Raw genomic sequence first — 22,901 nt, 5'->3', positions numbered from 1 at the left:
TCTATTTTTAAACTTTTTGAGGAACCTCCATACTGTTCTCCACAGTGGCTCACAAGTTTGGATTCCCACCAACAGTACAAAAGGGTTCCTCAGGATAAGGGTGTATTCTTTTCAAAAAGCACTGAATTTGGAAACGAGTGAAACATTAAGAATGAAGAAAGCCCTACAAAGTTAGTTATTACAGATCTCACATTCTGTTTTAGGCTCCACCGCTGTGATGGTGCAAATGCATCCATGAATATTCGGGACCCTACTTTGTCTGTAGTTCTCCCCCTCCCGCCTCAGAGGAGCTCTTCCCTCTTCCTGTCCTTTTCAGGCCAGTGTTCTCAGAAAGCTCATGTTCTCTTAAAATAGTTCTCATCTTAGCAGGCTGGTTGTTGAGATAAGTTGACTGTTGTCCCAGGCAAAGACCATCAAAATCTGTAGGAATGATCTCTGATTCCAGGATTGAGTCTCCAGGCCATGAACTCCTTTAAACACAATAGGCTCTCCTTAAAACACAGTTTTAAACACAGTAGGCCCTCCGTAAAAAGGAAAGGCCTTTCTGAAGAGTTTCTCACTTTATATTAAAAATTCAAAAACTACACTGGCAAGTACAAAAAATTAAACACGTTCCACTTTCTGCCTTCATTTTATATAATCCCACACGGCACAGCTTATCACATCATCCCTTCTTCCTTGGCTAGTGGGTCTTCCTGGTTCCTGATGATAAGTCACCTTCTACTTTTGTTCTTAATTTCCTCTGTCCTAAGCCCTTCTTGCTTCATTTAAAGCCCAGCCCAAAGGCCATAAAAGCTTTCTTGACAATCACTGCACTCAAGAAGACTTCGATTTCCAAATGTCTATGCTCCCAGGGTCTAGCCCATGAAGTTCAGTACTTGCCAATGGACATGCTTTGTAATAATGTAATAGTACTTAACAATATGCTTTTTATATTGAAGGCACTGTTTAGGTGCTAAGCAAATGTTGCTTAATCCCCCCAGCAATCATATGAGGCAGACTTTCTCTTTTTTAGAAAAGGAGGGGCAGAGACTGGGACCCTCCCTAGCAGTCAAAGAGCTGCCTGTGGTTTTGACCGCCATGTTCCTCTGTGAAGACTGTCATCTTTCTAAGTATTATATTTTCCATAGTACTCAGCAGAGAGTTGTATGTGTGTGTGTGTGCGTGTGTATTATCACTAAATAGCGACCGATTTAATGTCAAAATTTAAAAGACCAATTATATTATACTTGGATGTACATAGTCTTGCATTATTTTACAATGATGTTGATATCTGGAAGGAAATAGAAAAGAATGACCACAGAAGTGTACTTAAATTCTTTATGTCATAACATTACGTGATATCCAAGAGTTCCAGAAGAGCTGATTGGTGAATGTTTGGATTTTGGGCACTGCTGCTTCAGCTTATGGTGATGATACAACTTTTACATTAATTTAAAATTTTTCCTGTCACCTTGGCAAGATCCCAGAATGGTGCAGAAAGGGAGACAAAAACAGAAATGATGAGAAGATAATTACATGCTCAACCACACCAGAACAATTGCTCTAAGACCTAATATAGTGAGAAGGGTGCCATGAATCATGAATCATGAGGTAAAAGACAGCCTCCACGTTAAGTGGCTAACCACAGAAAGCTGCATGTAAACCAGTTAGCCCTTGAGAGAGACTCAGGATCTACAAATGCACAGCATGCATTTTTTTTAACCACTTACCTGGGAACAAGAGATAGTAATTGCAAAAATGAGATCACGAAAGTACTTACCCCGTGACCACATCGGGAGATGCTGGCCAAGTGCTAACTGTGCCAAGAATAAAAAATAAAAATAAACAAAGTGGGTGATTTCATATCCCAGATGAATGTCCAATTTACTGACTAACCCAAACATAATTTTCTTGACCACTGTAAGTGCAGTGGTATTTTCAGTGCTACATTAGTAGAAAAACAAATTGACACAAAACAATATTTCTTGTTTTCTTTCATCCTTTCCTCTCTCCCACCCTAGTTGTGCTCAACCTTCTGATGCTGGAAGATGTGCCTGTAGTGTAGATGTGGCCCCTTGTACGTGAGAAGGTTTTCTCCAAATCTGTTCTATATAAATAGTTTTCAGGTTGATGGTCAAAGACTTTTGTGAAATGAAAGGGACCCAAACCTTTGACTGTCCTGTATATTTTGAATGCAGTATTGAGTTTATTAGAAAGCTAAAGAATAGTGAAGTACTGATATGTTAATAAGAAAACCCAATTTACTATCATTATTGGCAAACGTAGCAATTGCTACTGTAAAATCTCCTTCCCTGCCTCCATCTTAAAAACCTCGTACAATTTATTTAAAAAAATATTTTAACCTTTATTTATTATTGAGAGGCAGAGACAGAGTATGAGAGGGGCAGAGAGAGGGGGAGACACAGAATCCGAAGCAGGTTCCAGGATCCAGCTGTCAGCAAAGAGCCTGACGTGGGGCTTGAACTCATGAACTGAGAGATCATGACCTGAGCCAAAGTCAGACACTTAACTGACTGAGCCACCCACACACCCCAAAACCTCATACAATTTAAAGGGTCAGTCACTTGATTCATACTTCCCTTTTCTTTAAAAAAATGTTTAAAAGTACAGTTGAATTAAATTTTTTTAATGTTTGTTTATTTGAGAGAGAGAGAGAGAGAGAGAGAGAGAGACAGCATGAGTGGGGGAGGGGCAGAGAACGAGAGGGAGACACAGAATCTGAAGCAGGCTCCAGGCTTCAAGCTATTAGTACAGAGCCCAACATGGGGCTCGAACTCAGAAACCACAAGATCATGACCTGAGCCGAAGTCGGACGCCTAACCTACTGAGCCACCCCGGCACCCCAAATTAAATTTTCTAAAGCCGAATTTTCTAAATTTTTGGTTTGACAAATGTTTACACTTGCAGTAGGCAGTTATATGTCATTTACAAATACTGATTTTAAAGGAAAGTTACGAAGTGTTGGAAAGCTATCAATACTTGTTCTATACATTGTGAATAAAAAAGTGGGAATTATTTCAGGCAAAAGAAAAATGGGTCCATGATAAACACAGTACTGTAGTGGGCTTTATACATAGTGGGCTTTTATATGCCAAAATAAACACAGTATTGTAGTGATTTTTCTAGGTTGTTTAAAACTTAACATAATTTGCCTGTTAGTATTTGTCTATAATAATGAGTTTCTTCAGCTACTTGCTCTGTACATACCACTGAGCGCAGGAAGTAGGAATTAAATATATATTCTAATAAACTGTAATACAGCTTCACTCTTAATTCCACTTTCATTTAGACAAAGCAGTCATTTGATTTCAAATAACTCTGCGTGGGAAAACTCCTTAGATACAATTTACCACAGGGGACAATGACAAAACACCTTATATAAATTTTTGTGTAGAAAGATCAAATTATATTTTAAGGCACTCACAAAATATTTAAAATATGATTGTGTATTTTAAGGGAATTTTTTGGGTTATTTTGGAACCATACCACAAGAGAAGTTGTTGTTGCTGTTTTTGTTTGTTTGTTTTATTTAAATGTTAGTTAGCTAGTATACAGCGCAGTATTGGCTTCAGGAGTAGAATTCAGTGATTCATCACTTACATACGACACCCAATTCTCATCCCAGCAGGTGCCTTTCCACAAGAGAGGTTTTAAAGGCAATTAGTTTTTTGAGGGAATAAGTAAGAATAGCTAGGTTTAAAAAAAATCCATAAATACAGGTCAGCTCTTTATTAGATTATTTTGATAAGGTTCATTTGTAAGTTAATAGTTTGCAAGTTAGTGCACATGTTTAGAGATAGCAAAGTTGAAGGAAATTGCTAAATTTACCACATTAGAACTAAAAAATAGTAAAAAAAAAAAAAAAAAAAGACATTCTTAACCACTAGAGTACTTCCTAATTCATGAACTCCTTATTCTATGTAATAATGCTCCATAAATATTTTCAAATTTATGTCAAGAAGGTTGTTAAGTTAAAAAGTCTAAAAAATAATATCTACACAGTGGTGATATTTGTGTGAAAAACTGGTAAGACAAAACCATATATATATATTTATGTGCATAAATCTAGGTGTGACAGATTAACATGTCAACACATTTCTATTTCTCTTTCTCTCACTTGAACCTTAAGGGCACTCTCAGTCCACAGGGATGCAGAAGTTTAAAGAAACTGGTGACTTAAGTCTAAGATGGGAAGATTTTTGCTTCCTGCTCCCAAATGTCAAGAGACCATGTTTCTGCTCACAAGACTAGGAAAACGGGTCCAGAGAGAAAAGAGCTAGAAGACTAGAGTTTACATTGAAGAGGAGAAAGCCTCTTGATAGGACCAGGGAGTAAGGTAGAGGGGCCTTGGGCAGCACATCTGCTGGCTTAGACAACAGCTCCCTGCCATCCATCCCCTGGGGACATTCGTAAGCCCCCTAGCCCAGGGTTAGCGAATTGTATACGACATGTGGGGATGACCAGCGTGGAAGTGTCCAGAGTCAGTTAGGAATTTTCCAAATATTTGAGGGAGGTGATGAAAAAATGCTTGGCGGGGGGCACCTCGGTGGCTCAGTCGGTTAACTGTCTGACTCTTGATTTGGGCTCAGGTCATGATCTCACGGTTTGTGGGTTAGAGCCCCATGTCAGGCTTTGCACGGACAGTGCGGTGCCTGCTTGGGATTCTCTGTCCTTCTCTCTTTGCCCCTTTCCCACTCGCTGCCTTTCTCTCTCAAAATAAACAAACATTTAAGAAATGCTTGGGAAAGACCTAAAGGAAATACATGAAAGGGATAATCTTTGTGTCTAGGGCCACTTGTAGAATTGGGGTGGATGGAGCCAAGGAGAATTTTTGCTTCCTCTCTGGATTGAAGGTTGTAGAGCAAGAAAGTGTTCATTTAATGTTTCACATACTTCAAATAATTTTAAATCATTGATTTGATTAAAAAGAAAAAGCAACAGGGGTGCTTGGGTGGCTCAGTCAGTTGTGCGTCCAACTTCGGCTCAGGTCATGATCTCATGGCTCATGAGTTTGAGCCCCGGGTCGGGCTCTGTGCTGACCGCTGGGAGCCTGGAGCCTGCTTCAGATTCTGTGTCTCCCGTTCTCTCTGCCCCTCCCCTGCTCATACTCTATCTTTCTCTCTCTCAAAATAAATAAATGTTAAATAAAGTAAAAAAAAAAAAAAAAAAAAAACACCCGACAAATTCTAATAAAATATTTAAAATTTTTGGGGTGCTTGAGTGTCTCAGTTGATTAGCGTCCAATTCTTGGTTTCAGCTCGGGTCATGATCTCACAATTCATCAGATCGAGCCCCACATCGGGCTCTATGCAGACAGTGCGGAGCCTGCTTGGGATTCTCTCTCTTTCTATCTCTCTGCCCATCCTCTCTCTCTCCCTCTCTCTCTCTCAAAAATAAATAAACTTAAAAATATACTTGAAAATTTTTTCTTGATAGATGATGATTTTTAAAAAGAGGAAGTTTAAAAAGTGTTATGGGTTGAATGTCTGTATCCCCCCACCAAATTCATATGTTGAAATCCTAACCCCCACCGTGATTTTACACAGAAGTGGAGCCTTGGGGGATGATGAGGTCATGAGAGTGGGGCCCCCATGAGTGGTATTGGTGCCCCTATAAAGACCCACAGAGCTCTTTCATCCCTGTAACCAGTGAGCGTATTGCAGGAGGAGAGCAGTGCGTGAACCAGGACGTGGGGCTCCCCCTGACACCGGATGTCCCAGCTCCTTGGTCTGGGACTGTGAGAAATAAACTTCTGTTGTTTCTACACCACCAGTTAGTGGTGGTTTGTTACGGTAGCTTGAACAGAGTAGAACAGGAAGCCAATGAGGATTTTACCAGAGACTCTGAATGGGTCTTCACAGTATTGCCAAGAGGTTTGTAAGTTGTGTTAGTTACACCCAACTTCATGTCAAAGTACATTCTTACACGGCAATATCTCTAATTATTTATTATAACAGCATGTCAGATGTGATTTAGGTTGATTTGAGAGAAATGGAAAAAGAGCCAAAGTGAGAAGAAAAAGGGGAAGTACAAAGGGACGAAAAAGGATATGTGTATATAGCATCTGCTATTTATTGGCATTTTAGAGCATTTTCTCTATGCCAGCTCCTAATTTTAGCACTTTACATAAACTGTATAATTAACTCTTCAAAACAACTTCAAGAGATAGGTGTTAATATTACTCCATTTTACAAATGTGGGTATTGAGAGACAAAAACACAGGCAACTTGCCCAAGGCCACAGAGCTGGGGAGGGTGAGGAGGTGAACCTTGAAAGTCTAGCTCTAGAAGTGGACTCCCAGCCACCACATCAGATTCCATTCAGCGTATGTAATAAAAATTAGCATGGAGGACATTCACTGAAGTCAGATATGGAAAGACAGAATTAATACAAGAAAAGGTTACAGGAGGGAATCGCTTCTGGATCAACCCATTTTTTAATTACCACTAGGTGGCAGTGGTGGCTCAGGGCGTCTTAATTATTTTCGGGAGCAAGAGGGTTAAACAATAGGCCTTGGGGTGATTGTGGAATGAGAAACCATACAACCTCAGTCATCAGTATGAGATGATTATAGATCAAATGTGACCCTTCGCGGGACCTTTCTGACTCTGGCTTAAGACAAGCCATGGAATATTATTAATTAACATCTTCATCAGTTCTTTTTATAAACCTCACAATTTGTCAATTTCTCACTACAATTAGTAAAAATCATTGTCTTAATAAAGACATAATCCTGTGCCAAGTATCATGTATATATAAGTTAATAAAGGGACTCCATCTTTTTTCTCCAGGGTCATTATCACAAAGATGACAGTACAACTCAAGGTTAAAGTAAAATGGCAGTTATTAGAAATATGCATGGTGTTGGGCTACAATCAACTGATATTTAGCTAGGAAATCTAGGATTTACTGAGTCTAATCACTCTGACTCCATGAAGTTCCTGAGAAGGAGATACTCACAAGAGACAAACAGATGATAAACTAATTCCCACCCCTTTGTTAGGGTTGACTCCTACTAACTGCCCCCATTTGGAACTTGCTGGAAGACTGGACATTCACAGATGATCTGAACTCAAGCACCAAGTAGACCTTCTGCCTTCTTTTAGGGCCCTCTTGTTACTGCCAAGTGGTTTGCAAAATGGAATAAATGAGTTTATCTATCAGTCTAAATTATTCTTCCTGGGCTAGCTGAGAGCTCAGGATGGCAGGTCTGCATGAAGGGGCCGGATTCTGGGTCACTTTCCCTGTGGAAGCAGGAGAAGAGCAGAAAGTGTAGGGGCAAAGTCCAAGAGAGAGAGCCACACCAACCATGGGGACTCTTGGCAGTGAGCGGTCAAAGATTAGCAGAATTGGTCTAACGAACTGTTCTGGAAGCCTGTCCCATCAACTCCACGCTGAGGGAGGCAGTCAGTAGTAGGTGGGGAGAGAATTGAGAATCACACTCTTCTCCACCATACAAACAAATAAAACAATGTGCACTTTCTCTTTTCCAGGGCCGTGCTACTCACTGAGAGCCATCAGCCATCAGCAGCTAGCGAGCACTTGAAAATGTGACTGAGAAACCGGTAAGACTAAGAATTGGATTTGATTTTAATTCATTTCAACTTCAACACTGAAACAATATAAAGTATTTTTCTGTTAAACACAGCTTTGTAGTTTTGGTAAGACTCATTGCACATTCACCATGGGACTGCATAAGATACGGCTGCATCCTCATGGAGGTGTTGATAGCACATCTTTCCTGGTGCTACGAACACATGGACCGTCAGTTGAATCAGTGTCGATTGACTCAGTTGCGATGATTTTTGGAATGTATTTATGTGAGCTTTTTATTTAGGCAGTGCGACTTACAGTAATACGTATGTAAATCGTAACTGGTAATTAGATTAAAATATTTTAATCAAACTACACTTTATTTTTAGCGCTTTTCAAATTTAAAATAAAGGCATATATCTGATGCAAAGTCCGTTGGAAAGGAAGAACTAGCATTTTGATGGGAACGGTAAACAATATGTGCAGATGTAACAATACGAGGCAATTACATTTTGTTGGGCAAATCCAAAAAACCAATGTTCAGAGATGTTTTTAGCAAATGTATAGTAAGTCTGATAATTAAATGTCTAAAAAACACATTTTAAATGATTTTTAATAGGAGCTGAGCTTGTAACCTTGACAAGTTATAAAATGAATACTTGCACACAAAAAATCATGTTTAGATGGTAAAAGAAGTCATTATTTCTGTTACGGCAATTTTGTTAGATAGTTTTAAGAAAAAGGTTAAAAAATATATTTTATAAAAAAAGATCTTCAATGAAACCGTCAAACAATTAAAACACAAATTCTTAAAAATATTAAAGATCAATTGGTTGAAAATCTGAGAAATGGAAATATTTTCTTTAGGTTTAGATGAGTCATGCAATATGAGATATTACTCACAATACCTTAGTTACAGTTTGTTTCAAAAGGCCTTCCAGGGGCGCCTGGGTGGCGCAGTCGGTTAAGCGTCCGACTTCAGCCAGGTCACGATCTCGCGGTCCGTGAGTTCGAGCCCCGCGTCGGGCTCTGGGCTGATGGCTCAGAGCCTGGAGCCTGTTTCCGACTCTGTGTCTCCCTCTCTCTCTGCCCCTCCCCCGTTCATGCTCTGTCTCTCTCTGTCCCAAAAATAAATAAACGTTGAAAAAAAAAAAAATTAAAAAAAAAAAAAAAAAAAAAAAAAAAAAAGGCCTTCCAGGTTCACACACACACACACACACACACACACACACAAACTATTAGCAACTCATGACCTAGAAAATTAAGCTGTGTTGTACACAGTTTGGATTCTTACTTCTGTCAAGAAGAATTTTAAATAGGTTTCAAAAAATCAATTTCTGTCTTAATAGATTCTAGTTACATTAGGTCAAAAATTTAAATACATTGGAATTTTTAAAGCAGGAGACTGATGTTTTCCTTATAGCTTCATTCGACTGTAAGGTGCACATTGGAGATATTTGCACTCTGTGTTCTGAGGGTCTTAAAAGTGTCATGAATGCAATTGTTGAAGTCACTCAAATGTAAACTTAAAGACCATCGATATACTTATATTCGAAGATCATGAACTATTTTATGGAACTATTGAAAGCAAAGACGATGGATTCATTAAATCTTGTGTTCTTTGCTACTGCTCATTACGTGAGTCATGGGGGAATTTTACAAAGATTTCTCGTATTGTTACCTCCATATAAAGATATTTTGAAACAAGAAGAAAGATGAAAAACAGCAGTGGAACTTATGTTTTCTCACTTCTATCACACTGCAGAAAAATAGGCAAAATTTGAAGTTCTAAGAAAAGGAAGTGTTTGCAACCTAGCTAGGCAGGTACAAGAATTTATGTCAAAACTGAAACTGTTCATAGTATAAATCAATAATAATTACTTTACACCGTTTTAATCTGGATCAGTATACAGGAGAGTTTTCATTGTAACTGCCAACATTATGTAAATTGTCTGCAAGAAGTAGGAGAAAAATTTGAGGAACACTCTTGATATTGATAAAGTTTTAGAATTGCTTTTCAACCTGTGAAATTCTTTGAATTTGATGTTGATAATATTGAGCTGACACAAGAGTTAACCACTTTACTTAATGTGGTAGATGTAGTTAGAAACTGAGCTACTTTTGCTTCAAAGACAGAGTGGTTATTCTAAGGAACGATGAATCAGTCTTGTCAATGTGGATGTGAATATTAACAGAAATGATTTTTTGTTACCTGCCTCAGTTATTGGAAAACATTTAAGGATGTTTGGAAATTATGTATGTGAATCTGTTTTTTCGACTATAAATTTTATGAAATCTAAGTACAGATCATACGTTCCCAGTAAAAATTTAGCTCCCATGGAATACGTGCTGTAGCCTGTAAATTTAATTTGCATACCAGGATTTCAAACACTTAGTACCAGGAAAAGAATGTAAAGTAGCTCATTCATACTCTAAAATATTGGTTATTTGTTGAAGTGATAATATATTTTAGGCATTGGGTTAAAGTATAATACTAAAATTAATCTCTCCTGTTTCTTTTTTCTTGTTCTGTAGTTACTATAAAATCTTAAATTGCCCCCATGGCTCTCATTATCCTTGTATTGAGCCGCGCTGGCCTGGGCTGTGCTCAGAATTTTGGGGGAGCTGGGGTGAGCCCTGAAAAATTTTGTAGCCATAATTTGATCTAACATCCTTACAGTGTTTGATTCCAGAGTACAGTCTCAGAATGAAAGACATCGTGATAGCAGAGGGCTTTCCTGGTTTCTCATACCTCTTAGGCATAAACTCCTGACAGACACCTGGGTGTGTAGTATCCCCATTATTTCCATACCCAGCAGCAATCCCTCAAATCTGGGACTGCCCTTCCGCATTCCCCCCTCCACCACCCCAGTGCTGCGCAGTGTCCTTTGACTTTCTAAACAAAGCCTAGCCCCTGCGTCCCCCTTCACCAGCGGTCTTATCTTTTTTCCAGCCACGTCTCCCGAAAAGCTACTACTGCCTTCTTTTCCTTCCTCTTCCCCACGGCACACACATCTGCTGATGCTAATTGGCTTCCTTTAGGGTCTCTTAGAAGGAATCAGACATTCTAATCAACAGGGAGGTTATCATTTCGCCCATCTGGTTCCAAAAACTTTAAGGAGTTACTATCTACTTAATGAGAGACATGTCTCCTCACCTTCGCGTAAACTTACAAAGAGGAAAGAAAACCCAGTGGGTTCACTCTTCCCGTGCCTCCAATTTATGGCTCAGAAAAAAAAAAATCAGAATTATTATGGAACATGAGTCAAAAAACTAAAGCAAATGGACATATTTATCAGGCAAGGACTGATTTAGAAAGTGTTTTTGAAGATTAGCATGCACAGAGGGACAAAGTCTAATGTTAAAAACATGCTCTGCAAAACTGAAATGTTATGTTATATCAAATTAAGTCTGAAATTGTTTTAATTGGTGTATACATGTGGAAACAATAGAAATCCATCAAGTAGAAAATACACCTATTCAGTTCTGAATGCTCTCAGGAATTTCATGAATTATTTTATATTAGAATTCTAAGCAAGAGAATAATACAGGTCTTTTTCTTTTCTAGTGGAAGTATTTTTGCAACGGTTTTCATGTAAATATTCATATTATGCTATTTAGGGTAATCGCCCCATTTTCTGATTTTTTTTAGGTCAGAATATGTACAGTTCTAAGATTACTGTCCTTTAAAGAGAACATATTTTGCCTCTTGTCTAGGCTGATCACTTAATGCCAAAGAAGATATGCATCTCTCTGAATATTACCTCTAGGTTTTCTTCAAATCGAGATAATAATACGTTATCTCCTGGGGTTATTGGGGGGGTTAATGTGATGGCGTGCCTAGCACAGAGATAAACAAATATTGTTATCTGTTCTCATCTCACACCTGATCACTGATGGCATATTCATACCGCGGATCATTGTCAAATAGCAACATTTATCAGGACCTGTCCTTTCAACCAGTGGAGTCACATCATAATCCCATTTAACCGAGGCAGCTTAAACTCTGCATCCTGTGGAAAAGGGCAGAGAAGTAACAGTTTTCTTGACCCGTGATGTGACTATCACTGACTAGGATTATACAGTTTAAAGATCTTTTTCATACAACATACCTTATTTCCGGAGTAAGACCGGTTATCGGGCTAACCCAAAGATAGTATTTTTTGACAGTTGTTGAGAGTGTAATGTATTTGTGGGTAACTTAAGGAATGTTCAAAGATAACTTTTATAAATGTAGAATTTACCTTAAGTGCTAATTTCAGAACCTGATTCTGACATTACATGGGACTCTACTAGATTGGGCAAAATCCACCTTTTGGCAATTTCTCTTCATTATTGTGAGTCTTTTACCTTAGAATCATTAAGTCTCTTCCTGTCTCACACAGACATGAGAGGGAAGCCTGGAAGGGTTTTGTAAATGCTTTTAGTGCCTTGTACCTTTGTGTGGGTTCAAAAAGCATTGGCAGTTACTGAGAGTTTGTGTGGGTTTTTTAAAAATCTTTATTTATTTATTTTGAGGTGGAGGGAGGGAGCCTGGAGCCTGCTTCAGATTCTGTGTCTCCCTTTCTCTCTGCCCCTCCCCTGCTCATACTCTATCTCTCTCTCTCTCAAAATAAATAAATGTTAAATAAAGTAAAAAAAAAAAAAAAAACAAGCAGCCTTCACACTGTCAGCATAGAGCCCAATTTGGGGTCTTGATCTCATGAACCATGAGATCATGACCTGAGCCAAAACCAAAAGTCAGACACTCAACCAACTGAGCCATCCAGGTGCCCCTGAGAGTCTTTGAACAAGAAATGTAACTGAAATGATATTTTTTTAAAGACATTAAGCTGCTTTTTAAAATATTTTCCCCAAATTTTGTTGCCTTATAACTCTCAAAGCAAGAATCGATCGCTTGTATTGCTTCAATGGGTACAATAGAGAATGAAGCCATGCTCAATTTGGAGTTTCAAATTCAAGGTTTTTTGTTTTGTTTTTGTTTTGGTTCAGAGCAAAACAGTATCTACGAAGTCAAGATTTTGTGAGGGGCAAAAACAGATTCTTAAATCCTAAAACTTCCTTCTTGTATCAAGAATGGAACTTGAGATCAAGGCAGAGAACTTTGCTCTCCAATTCTATGAAAAAAGTATGTTAAAGCACGTTTCTTTTCAGGTAGAGATGGGAGTAGAAAGCTCTTCCACCTCTGAGATTAGGAAATGAGAGGCTGTAAAAACCAAGCGACCTAAGTGAGTGAGGATGAGCCCAGGGGCCCTTGGGGGGAGGGTTGGGAAAAGGGAAAGGCAGCAGGATAGAAACTCTCATTGGGATTCCAGATCGAGCGAGGGGAACCAAGTTTCTGCTCTGCTTCCCTTTGCTTCATGCAACATGACATCAGCGTGTTGGGTCGGTACAGGCAGAGGTAGGGTCTAGATGTGTAGCCTTGGGGCAGCGAGCACCCAACCTGCAGCCCCTACGTGACATGGAAAAGGTCCCCATGTCCCAGAATGACTGTGTGAAGGAAGAAGGTGGCTGAGAATTGAAAGGAAGCAGAACTAAATGAAATTATGCTTAACTGCCAGAAAGTCACCACGGCTCAGGGTGAGAAAACCCGTGCAAAGTCAGAGATCCCCAAGAAAAGGCCACCAACTGTCAGAGAATCTACACAGCCAGAAAGACTCTAAGTGTGGAGCCTAACTAGCACATGGAGTCTGTTGAGCTCCCTGGGCGCAGTCACGCTGTCTACCTTGACAGGCCAGACCTCAGCACCATGATGCATAGACACGCCGGCAAGTGTGTGGGCAAAGGAGAGACCCGTGGATGCCAAGACCCATCGCTTATTCTTCGGTCAGAGCCGGCAGGGCTAGCAGAGTGTGACACGTGGATCCAAGTTCCCTTTCCGTGTCCTCACGAGATTGCATGTCCTTAGATAGGTTAAGGATTTAAGAGACTGAATTAACCCAAGAGCCTTTTTAACCTAACAAGAGACAAAGTTACCATTCATCATCAGATTTCATCATCAAATCTTAGGGTTTTTGATAATAAATAAAATGTGTTTTATTTTTAATCAGAGAAAGAGAGGATCGAAGGCAAAATGAGGCCCATCGTAGAACATAATAAATTACTCTTTTTGCGCATCTAAACTGTAGTGTGCCAATTTTAAACTTGCTCTAGGAGTACCTGAGTACTGTTTAATCCTCCTCTTTCCTGCCTTATGCAAACCCAACATGGTCTGCGTATGTGTAATGTAATCTTTATACCATCTCTGCTGGCAGTAAACATTAGAATGTTAGAAATTCAACGGATGCAGTCAAATATCAAAATGTTACTTCGAATATAGAATGAGACATTGGACATCTTTACATGTGAATCAGATAAGAGTAGAAAAGAAGAGCTATTTGTTCAGAAGAACTGTCATTACTGGATGCTGGTGTATTGACGTGGTTATTTTAACTGCCGTCCTACAGTATGAATGAGGCAAACCCCATAGCTTGTTATAAGGGCAACTTAGCAGTTAGACACGCCCCTGCCCCCGCAAAACAATGCCCCCGCTTGAGAAGGTAATTGACAGCCCCACACGCTGTGATCGTTTATGACCTGGGGGGAGTCTCCTGCAAGTTAGTTTTAGTTATTTGATGACACATGTCTCCTGATCCACAGCATCTTTCTCTTTTCCTCCTCCATTCACATTAGACGGAACCTCAAAATGAATGTTGAATAAATCATTTCATATTCTTGTCTTACAATCTCGTCTACTTTTAAAAAAATCTCCACTCATTTGCTGTTCAGTCATGCCTTTTATTTTAAGAAGCTAAGGAGGCAAATGGTTTTTAATTGCCTTCCAAATATTTACATCCTATACATCCTGTGATTCAGCAATTACACTTATCAGTTTTCCACCCCCTGCTAACGTAACCACAACATTGTCACGAGGAAATCATGGGGGAAAATGCTGTAGCGCACTCACTCAGCTTTGGATGTAGTAGAGGAAGAAATGCCATCCCTCCCTAACTTGCACTGCAAAATTATTTTCCACCCTTAGGGGCAAATGGTCTCTTCCCACCACTGATGGGCCACCACTGTGGCAGGATTGAACGGTTCCCTCGGAAATGCCAAAAAGATTGTTCTCTTACAATGCTGTGTCCAGTAAATACTTGAGTTGTGCCTGTAATTGCCCTAAAATGCACTTCCTGCTGTGTTTGCTTGTGTCCGAGAGCAGTTTAGAAGGTCAGCCTGAGAGCTTTAATAGCCTGGATTACTTGTTATTTGGTAATGGAGTAGCCAGGATGAGAGGCGATAGTTAATATTTGCGCCTCATTTATTGAAGAAATGCTTCTGGAACTCTTTCACAGGATGATGATGTCATTCATTCTGATTCAGGTGTATCTTTAGGGTATTAAGTTATTGGTGTTGTTTTCAGGAAATACACAGCAAGCACAGAATTTCTTGCTCACAAATAGACCTTTCTAGTAATCTGAGTGGAGGGTAAATCTATGTACGTTCCGTGCCTCTGAGGTTTCCTGGCCTTTTCCCTGGACTCTTGCTCCTGAGATGGACTAGATTTGGAATCTGAAAATAGCAACACCAGTGCAGGCTGCCTGAGGAGTGTCATGTGGTTCTGCCTGAGGACGTGATGAACCCTTGCCTGAGGCCCCGGGCCATTCTGAAAATCACCGAGGAAGAGGCACAGCAGTGTTGGGTTTGCTTGGGACAACAGTGACCTCCAGTGCTAATACACTTCACAGGGACAGCCCGGATTGGCGACATCGCATCATTTCTTGGTAAATGAACAGACGTGATGACAAGGGAAATGTGGTTAGGAAGAGTGTCCTTGTGAGTCGCTGCTAACAACAGGGGCAAATGACAGTCCAGGTTAGAGAGAACATTCCCGTGTGGCACCGCCCAGCAGGAAGCACCTGCTTTCCCAGCCTCACTTCCGGGAAACAATGGCAAGGCGCCAGGCTGCCTGCACTCTCTCGGCTTATCTCCTGGGACATGTAAATGGAGATGGTGGTGCCCTCCCGCCAGCTGACGTTGATGCCTCAGGCTGGGCCTTGATGGTTCTGGAGTTCTCTCTTCCCCGGGTGTAGGAGACAGTTTGAGACACCACTAAAGATACAGAAAAGACCGGGGCGCCTGGGTGGCGCAGTCGGTTAAGCGTCCGACTTCAGCCAGGTCACGATCTCGCGGTCCGTGAGTTCGAGCCCCGCGTCGGGCTCTGGGCTGATGGCTCAGAGCCTGGAGCCTGTTTCCGATTCTGTGTCTCCCTCTCTCTCTGCCCCTCCCCCGTTCATGCTCTGTCTCTCTCTGTCCCAAAAATAAATAAACGTTGAAAAAAAAAATTAAAAAAAAAAAAAAAAAAAAAGATACAGAAAAGACCAAGCGGCTTGTAACTAGGATTATTTAAGATTGCATTCATTGCAGGCCGTCTTCTCTCCAGAGAAAGATTCACTGCTTGATGCTCTTTTGGTCCCAGCCAACAAGCATTGAGAAAGCCATGTGCCATCTACCTTGTTCTTCACACCATGTGACAGCATCGTCATTGCCCTGTGTTGGAGAAGGACTACTTTCTGATGCTACATTATGAAGCTTTGTCTGTTGACTTTAATTTAGCAATAACTGCTCCCTCAAAAACTATCCCCAGATCCATCCAGAATGTGTTAGGTGCCGGTTACAAGTAGGCACCGTGGTAGTCCCTGCTCAGACATTATCTTCAATGTTTGCATCATCCACATGACATAGGTTTTGTCTCCATTTTATGGATGAGGAAAATGAAGCTGACGGAGGGCTCAAAAATTTGCCAACAGTGGGAATCGCAGGTTTGAACCCAGACTCTCTGGCACTACCATGCCCTTTCTGTACAAATGGAATGCAGAATCCTCAGCCACACGGGTCACATTTCGAGGACTCGTAAAGGCCATATAGGGGGGCCTCCCTCTTGGGAAGAGTCTGTGGAGGTTAATTTTGTAGGTCAACTTGACTAGGCATTAAGGTCTCCAGACAGTTGATTAAATACTGTTTCTCTGTGTGTGTGTAAGGGTGTTCTGGGAAGAGATTAGCATTTGAGGAGGTAAAGTGTCCCCAGCATAGATGGGCGCCACCCAATTGGTTTGGGGCCTAAAAGCGATTAAAAGGCTGAAGAAGGTTGGTTCTGCTCTCTGCTTGACTGTTGAACTAGGACATGGGTCTTCTCTTGTCCTCAGAGCTGGTTCTCAGGTCTTTACACTTAGACTGGACCTATGCCCCAGCTCTCCTGGATCTCTACCTTGCAGGTTGAGGATCAGGGAACTTCTCAGTCTCCACAATTACATGAACCAATACCTTAAGACAAATCTATTTGTGTGTGTGTGTGTGTGTGTGTGTGTGTGTGTGTGTGTGTATTCTCTTTGTATATGTATATTCTCTGTGTGTGTGTGTGTGTGTGTGTATATATATATTCTCTTTATATATACATATTCTCTTTATACACACACACATACACACAGAGAGAGAGAGAGAGAGAGAGAGAGAGAGAGAGAGAGAGGGAGAGAGTATATATATTCTATTGGTTCTTTTTCTCTAGAGAACCCTGAGTACTAGTTACAGTTTTTATTTAATACTTTTATATCCATAAGACACACAAACTACATGTAAACCTAAGGAAGTTTTAATCTCCTGATCTCCTTTAAATGACTGTAGTTTTACCATCTTTGCTGTGGGGCTGGGCATAGTTTTAGAGACATGTCAGGTCCTTCCTTTATATTTGTCTTAAATGGAAAGATGAACACAAAACTGCCCTGCCCCCGAGTTTTGTTCCCTTTCACTTCCTTTGGAATGCTGTAAGAGGACTGCTGGAATTACATTTTCTAGGAAAGCAGACGCACATGGCGACTTCCCCTGGATTCTACACAAATGGGGTTCTGTGGAAGGTCGGGACCAAGTCTTTCGGATCTTTGGTCACCCCAAATACCTAGTACAACGATCTAGACATAATGAAGGGCCAAAAGAAACTGAATTTGAAGATATATAGGGTTTTCTTCTGTGCCTTTTAGCTAGTAGGAAAGTTCTTTTATTTCCCAACGGCAGAGAGAAGTGTCTTTGCCCTTTATGTCCAGTCCCCTTTTTCTCAGATGAGCAAGGCTTTGCGCTCTGAAGAATCAAGCAATCCCTGTCGTCTCAGAAAGAGAAATTCAGATAGGAGAACACTTACCCTTCACTGTAATGAATGGATCTTGGAAGATTCAAGCACCCAGTAGAGAAAAAGGGACCGTGGATGAGAGCTGATGCAATTGAATACACTTCTAAACACATAATTTCAGCACAGCACACAGCGAGTGACCTGATGTACCAGAGCCCATCTTTTCAGTCTTGGTGGCCTTTTGTGACACAAATCACAGGACATGCAGTTTGGAGCAAGAAAATAAAATTTCTGCTGAACTGTATGTCCTGTGAGAACAGGTGCCACGGCCGTCTTGTTGGCTCCTGGGTTGATAGATCTCAGTACCAAGACTGGCATACGATGCATGCTTGGTAAAATTCATAGAGGCGAATGAATAAGCAAGCAGGTAAATGTTGTGTAGGGACTTTAACCTGGAAGAGCTGGAAAGGTCCAAAGTGGAATCCAGAACAGGAAGCGTCCGCCAGCTCTTCCTGACCACGTGAGTGTTGCACCGTCGGCCACAGCAGCCTCCAGCCGCACATGGCTACGCACATTTCATTAATAAAACCCAAGTGACGGGGACACTCAGTTTCTCAGTCTCACTAGCCACATTTCACACCTGCAGGGACAGAGCAATCTGGTGGTGAGCATAGGTACGGCGCAAATACGGAACGTCTCCGTTAATGTTCAGAGTCGATTGGGCAGTGCTTCCCTAGGCTCAGAGGTTTAAGGAAAGAAAAGCCAAGGATGTCCTTGTGGGTTTTTTTCATTATAGGATCCATCCCAGCTCACAGGTAAGAAGGTGTGCAGGGCCCAGGGCTTTACGAGAGTTCTAGAATGTGATATACATCTGGCTGGGGAACATGACATGCTGTGTTTCACAACAGCAAAATGGCAAACAAAACGTGGGGAAGGAAACGCTGTAAGGTGGGCCGTGGTCTTCAACACATCCCCTGTTCCGTCCTGTCTCTGCTTGTCAGCATTAGGCCTCGGGGACACTGACCTCGTCCTTCTGGGACTCCTAGGACTGGAAACAAATTTTTACATTAAAAAAAAAAGGAAAAGGAAAGAAACTTTTTCTATTATTGCAAAAGTTCACTGACACAAATGTAAAAAATGAAAATAAATAAAGGTGTAAAAATGAAAATCTGTTACCTCTTAGGTTTTACAATATCTTCTTTGTTCTTTTTCTGTGCACTTGTATGTGATAAATGCAACACATTAAGAACCATTTCCATGAGGTTGTTCCTTTAAAATTTTTTTTAAAGTTTCTGTATTTTTGAGAAGGAGGGAGACAGAGTGCAAGTGGGGGAAGGGCAGCAAGAGAGAGGGAGACACAGAATCCGAAGCAGGCTCCAGGCTCTGAGCTGTCAGCACAGAGCCCAACCTGGGGCTTGAACCCAGAGACTGCAAGATCATGACTTGAGCCAAAGTCGGACGCTTAACTGACTGAGCCACCTAGGCACCCCTCCATGACATTGCTCTTAAACTTTCCTCTGCAACATCTTATTAATGAGGGCATTTTATTACATTTGGTGGATATATTATAGATTACTTAACTGTCTCTTGTCATTGGATATTTAATTTCTGATGTCATGATTTTTTTTTTCATGAACACTCATATGATAAACGTCATTGCACAAAATGTATATATCCTTACAATTGTTATGAGAGCTAGGGATTCTGGATAAAATTGTAAGCAAAAATTTAAGTCTTTTTGACAAACATTGCCAAATGTACCTTCTGTATTCAAATTTATACTTGTGTCTGCCCACTGAATTTTTACTAGAAGAATGCTCTTCTCGCAAAACTGTACATAGAAGAGTTGAACTTGACTGTTACTCTTGGGGCTCAACTCGTGGAGCGTGATAAAGGTAGATTTTGTAATGGAACCAACATGAGTCTGCTCCTTGGTAAGACACAGATAGAACAGATGTGGATGTCACACCAAGTAAAATTTATATACAACAAGTAAGGAGATCACGGGGAATGACTTCCAAAGCCCTGGCTCTCTGGGCAGGGAATGGGTTCCTTTGGGGTTAGGAGGGATATTTAGTAGGGGAACCTCGTCATCATCTGTAGACGCAGACATAGGGTCGTGCGTATGTCCTAGGGAAACCTGCCTGCACACACGTTGTGTGTTATGTAATGAAACTTGTGTTCCTCCTTGGGCGGAGATTTTAGTATTGCAATGAGGTAGAGATAGTTGTCAGTCTTTCTGGAGGTCACGCCGTGGTCCATTGGCTCAGGTGTGAGTGAGGGATTGAGCTCAAACTGCTCAGCATGGTCTGGGCTGGTTGGAGGTCTTGTCAGGTTTTGATTTGATGTTGTGTGTTGGAGCAGGTGAGAGGCAGGGTGTTTCTTGCTGTCAACAACTGGGAAACTCCACTCCATCGTTGCCCAGAATGGAGGCAGGGTGTGCTTTTTGTCCAAAATGACATGTTCAGTTACCATCTTTGAGTGTGTGCCGACTCTGGCATACTTGGATTCCTGGGCCAAAGTGGCATCTGTGGAGGAAATACAATCTTACTGCCTTTTCTCCTTCAGGCCCTTATCACTTGATTGACATCTCCAGTTAACTTCGTACATTTACTTCGTGTTTTACTGGTAGGATGATACACTTTTGTCATTCCCCAGGGTGGAATTATTGAAGCCATGTATACTGGGTTCTTGGCCTGCCCTTAACTCCGTGTCTGTACCTTTCCCAAAGACAGTGACTGATACAAGGATTCAGCGTTGCCTTTTTCCTAAGTCCCCCTTCCAGTAATGCTTCTCACTGGTCTTTTCGAGAACACCTTTTTAACATGTATGGAAGAGAAGCTACTTTGAATAGTGAAATGAGCACATGCATAGACTCCGGAGCATTTTTCTGGCTTCATGTCTTTGCTGTGCTCCTGGCTGGTTGTGTGACTTGGGATGCGTTACTTGTTTGGCCCCTCTGTCCTTATCTGTAAACTTGGGACACAAATAGTACCTGCCTGACAAGATCATTAGGGCCCTCTACATGAATATCTGGGAAGTGCTCACAATGGTGCCTGGCCCTCAGTGAGTGTCGGCCGTTGGTCCTTCAGTCTTTCCTCTCACCTGCCAGGACTTTCGGGGCGTGTTTGTGTCTTTTCCTGCCCACCGATTCATATTTTATTGCTTTTGTTCTTTTGTAAGAGATTTCAGATGACCCTTTTAAATCCTATTTCCCCCACTTATAATGGATCAGACATTTAGGGTTCCCTTGTGAGGATGGTCCTTCATTGAGACTGAATAATAACATGCCATAATGTTAATAATTGCTAACACTATTTGAGCACTTAATTACGAACCACAAATGATACTAAGGACTGCACCTGAAGTCTCCTTTAAGCCTCACAAAAGTCCTGTAAAGTAAATACACCTGTCACTCTCATGTTAAAAGGTTTGAAAGATGAAGCCCCTTTCCCAGGCTCTACAAGTAACGACAGAGCCAACCTAGGAGCTGAGTCTGTCTGAAGCTTTTTGAAACCACCCTCCTCCCGCTTTTCACCCTGTTTCATGTTCCCGGTATATCTGAAACTCAGTTTAGCATTTAATTAGTCATCTTCCATCAAGACGCTGCTGCCATTGATGATGACACTGTCGCTAGCAAAGCAATGGTAAACACAGCCGCTCTTGACCGAGCACCTGCTATCGCCAGGTGGCTGCTGGCCCTTACGCCCATCAGACTAGACGCACCAGGAGGCCCTCAGACTGATCGGGCTCTAACCACGGCAGCCCCTGGGCAGACCCCACTCCAAGCCTGTAAATGCTTTAGGCTACAACAGAGAAATACTAAGGACAACCAATCACTAAAAGACAACTAAGCTTTAAGCCCTAGCCAAACAATTTTCTTTCTTTGCTTCTGCACTTTCTCCCTGTACACCTTTTCCCTGCACATCTAGCCCCTGCGGGTCTTGCTTCAATCAACTCTTAAAATTTTCATATGCCCAAGTTTATCTTCTAATAGGTGTGGAAGTAATTTTCCAGGCCTGAGATGGGGCCGCTGTCACCCCGAGTGCCGCGTCAGCAAACCGAAAGAAAACTTAGATGATTTTTGAGTCCCTGTAGAGACCCCACGTTTACCCAGTAAGTCTGTGGTGTAACCAGTCAGTCCCCAAATTCCAGGCCACTTCTGGATCTTCTGACCCAAACACGGTTGGGTATGTGGCCCCGGCCAGCCAGATATTCTCTATTGTCTCTTTCGTGCCTTTATCTTATAAAGGCTTCTTATTTTAGCCTCCTGTTGGTGTTCTCTAGACCCTTGAGAATGGAGACTCCTCACTTCCTGCAGTCTTAAATAAAGTTTGTTTGCATCAACTAAAGTGTCTTCTTTATTCCTTTTTAGCAGTTTTTGGTGATGAAGAAGGAGATCTGATGCTGACTGCTAACAGACTATGGGACAAGGAGACGAACCTGCTAAAACCCTCAAGCTCACTGTTCCTCATTATTGCTAGAGGCCAAGGGTAAGTCACTCTCAGATTTGAGCTCCGCTCCCTTGTGTGCAGCTCTCTGATCCAAACTAACTTTATTTAAAACATCCATGTATATGTGCGTAACTATGACTGTGACTATAACTATGACTATAACTATAAAACTATAACTATAACTATAACTATAACTATAACTATAACTATAACTATAACTATAACTATAACTATAACTATAACTATATATAGAGAGAAAGCTATATATTGTCCCCAGAAAGGTTCTGGGACCCCTTTATGGGGTTTGTTAAAGTTTCCAGAAAGTTTCTAGAGACCCCAGAAAGGTTCTGAGGTGTGTTAAGATTCCCAGAAAATTCTGGGGTCCTGGAAAGGGTCCTGGGTAGTTAATATCAGGGGTCCATGGCAGATAGCAGTGGTTAAAACACTAAAAACCGGGAGGTCCAATCCTGTAATGGGGGGGGACTCGACTCACCCAGTTTCAACTTGGGGACACGGAGAAATAATTAAGACAAGAAATTGGACTGTTTAGACCCTCAAATCAAAATCTAAATCTAATGAGGCATGAATCAGACTATTAAAAGCCATCAGGGAGTCCACTGCTGTAGAGAAATCTTCTCATGAAACAATCATAGGTCTGTCGCTCATGGGAATCTAAGAAGCCCAAGGTACAGAATTGCCGGGTGCATGTAGAGCTGTTAGATGCCTGCTACCTAACTCTCAGAGTCCTGTGCTAGGACACATTGGTCACAGAACAGGTTAGATTGATTTCAGGTCACCTGCCAACCTCAAGAAGA

The 22,901-nt window shown here is 41.2% G+C and overlaps 1 long non-coding RNA gene across 3 annotated transcripts in view; it reads left to right on the top strand.

Annotated features, from left to right (window-relative positions):
- Positions 1-22,901, top strand: part of LOC147575740 (uncharacterized) — a 125,228-nt gene that overhangs the window by 6,208 nt on the left and 96,119 nt on the right. For 2 of the 3 annotated variants that reach the window (XR_015241500.1, XR_015241501.1), the window contains exons 2-3: positions 7,497-7,568; positions 22,008-22,125. This is a non-coding gene — a long non-coding RNA (uncharacterized LOC147575740). The remainder of the gene's footprint in view (positions 1-7,496; positions 7,569-22,007; positions 22,126-22,901) is intronic. The other variant, XR_015241502.1, reaches the window with a different exon arrangement.

Source organism: Puma concolor, chromosome D2 (assembly GCF_028749965.1).
Source record: "Puma concolor isolate L17-30 chromosome D2, mPumCon1.1.hap2, whole genome shotgun sequence".
NCBI lineage: Eukaryota > Metazoa > Chordata > Mammalia > Carnivora > Felidae > Puma > Puma concolor.
The sequence above is the reverse complement of the archived record's forward strand: the minus strand, read 5'-3'. Positions and strand labels throughout refer to the sequence as shown.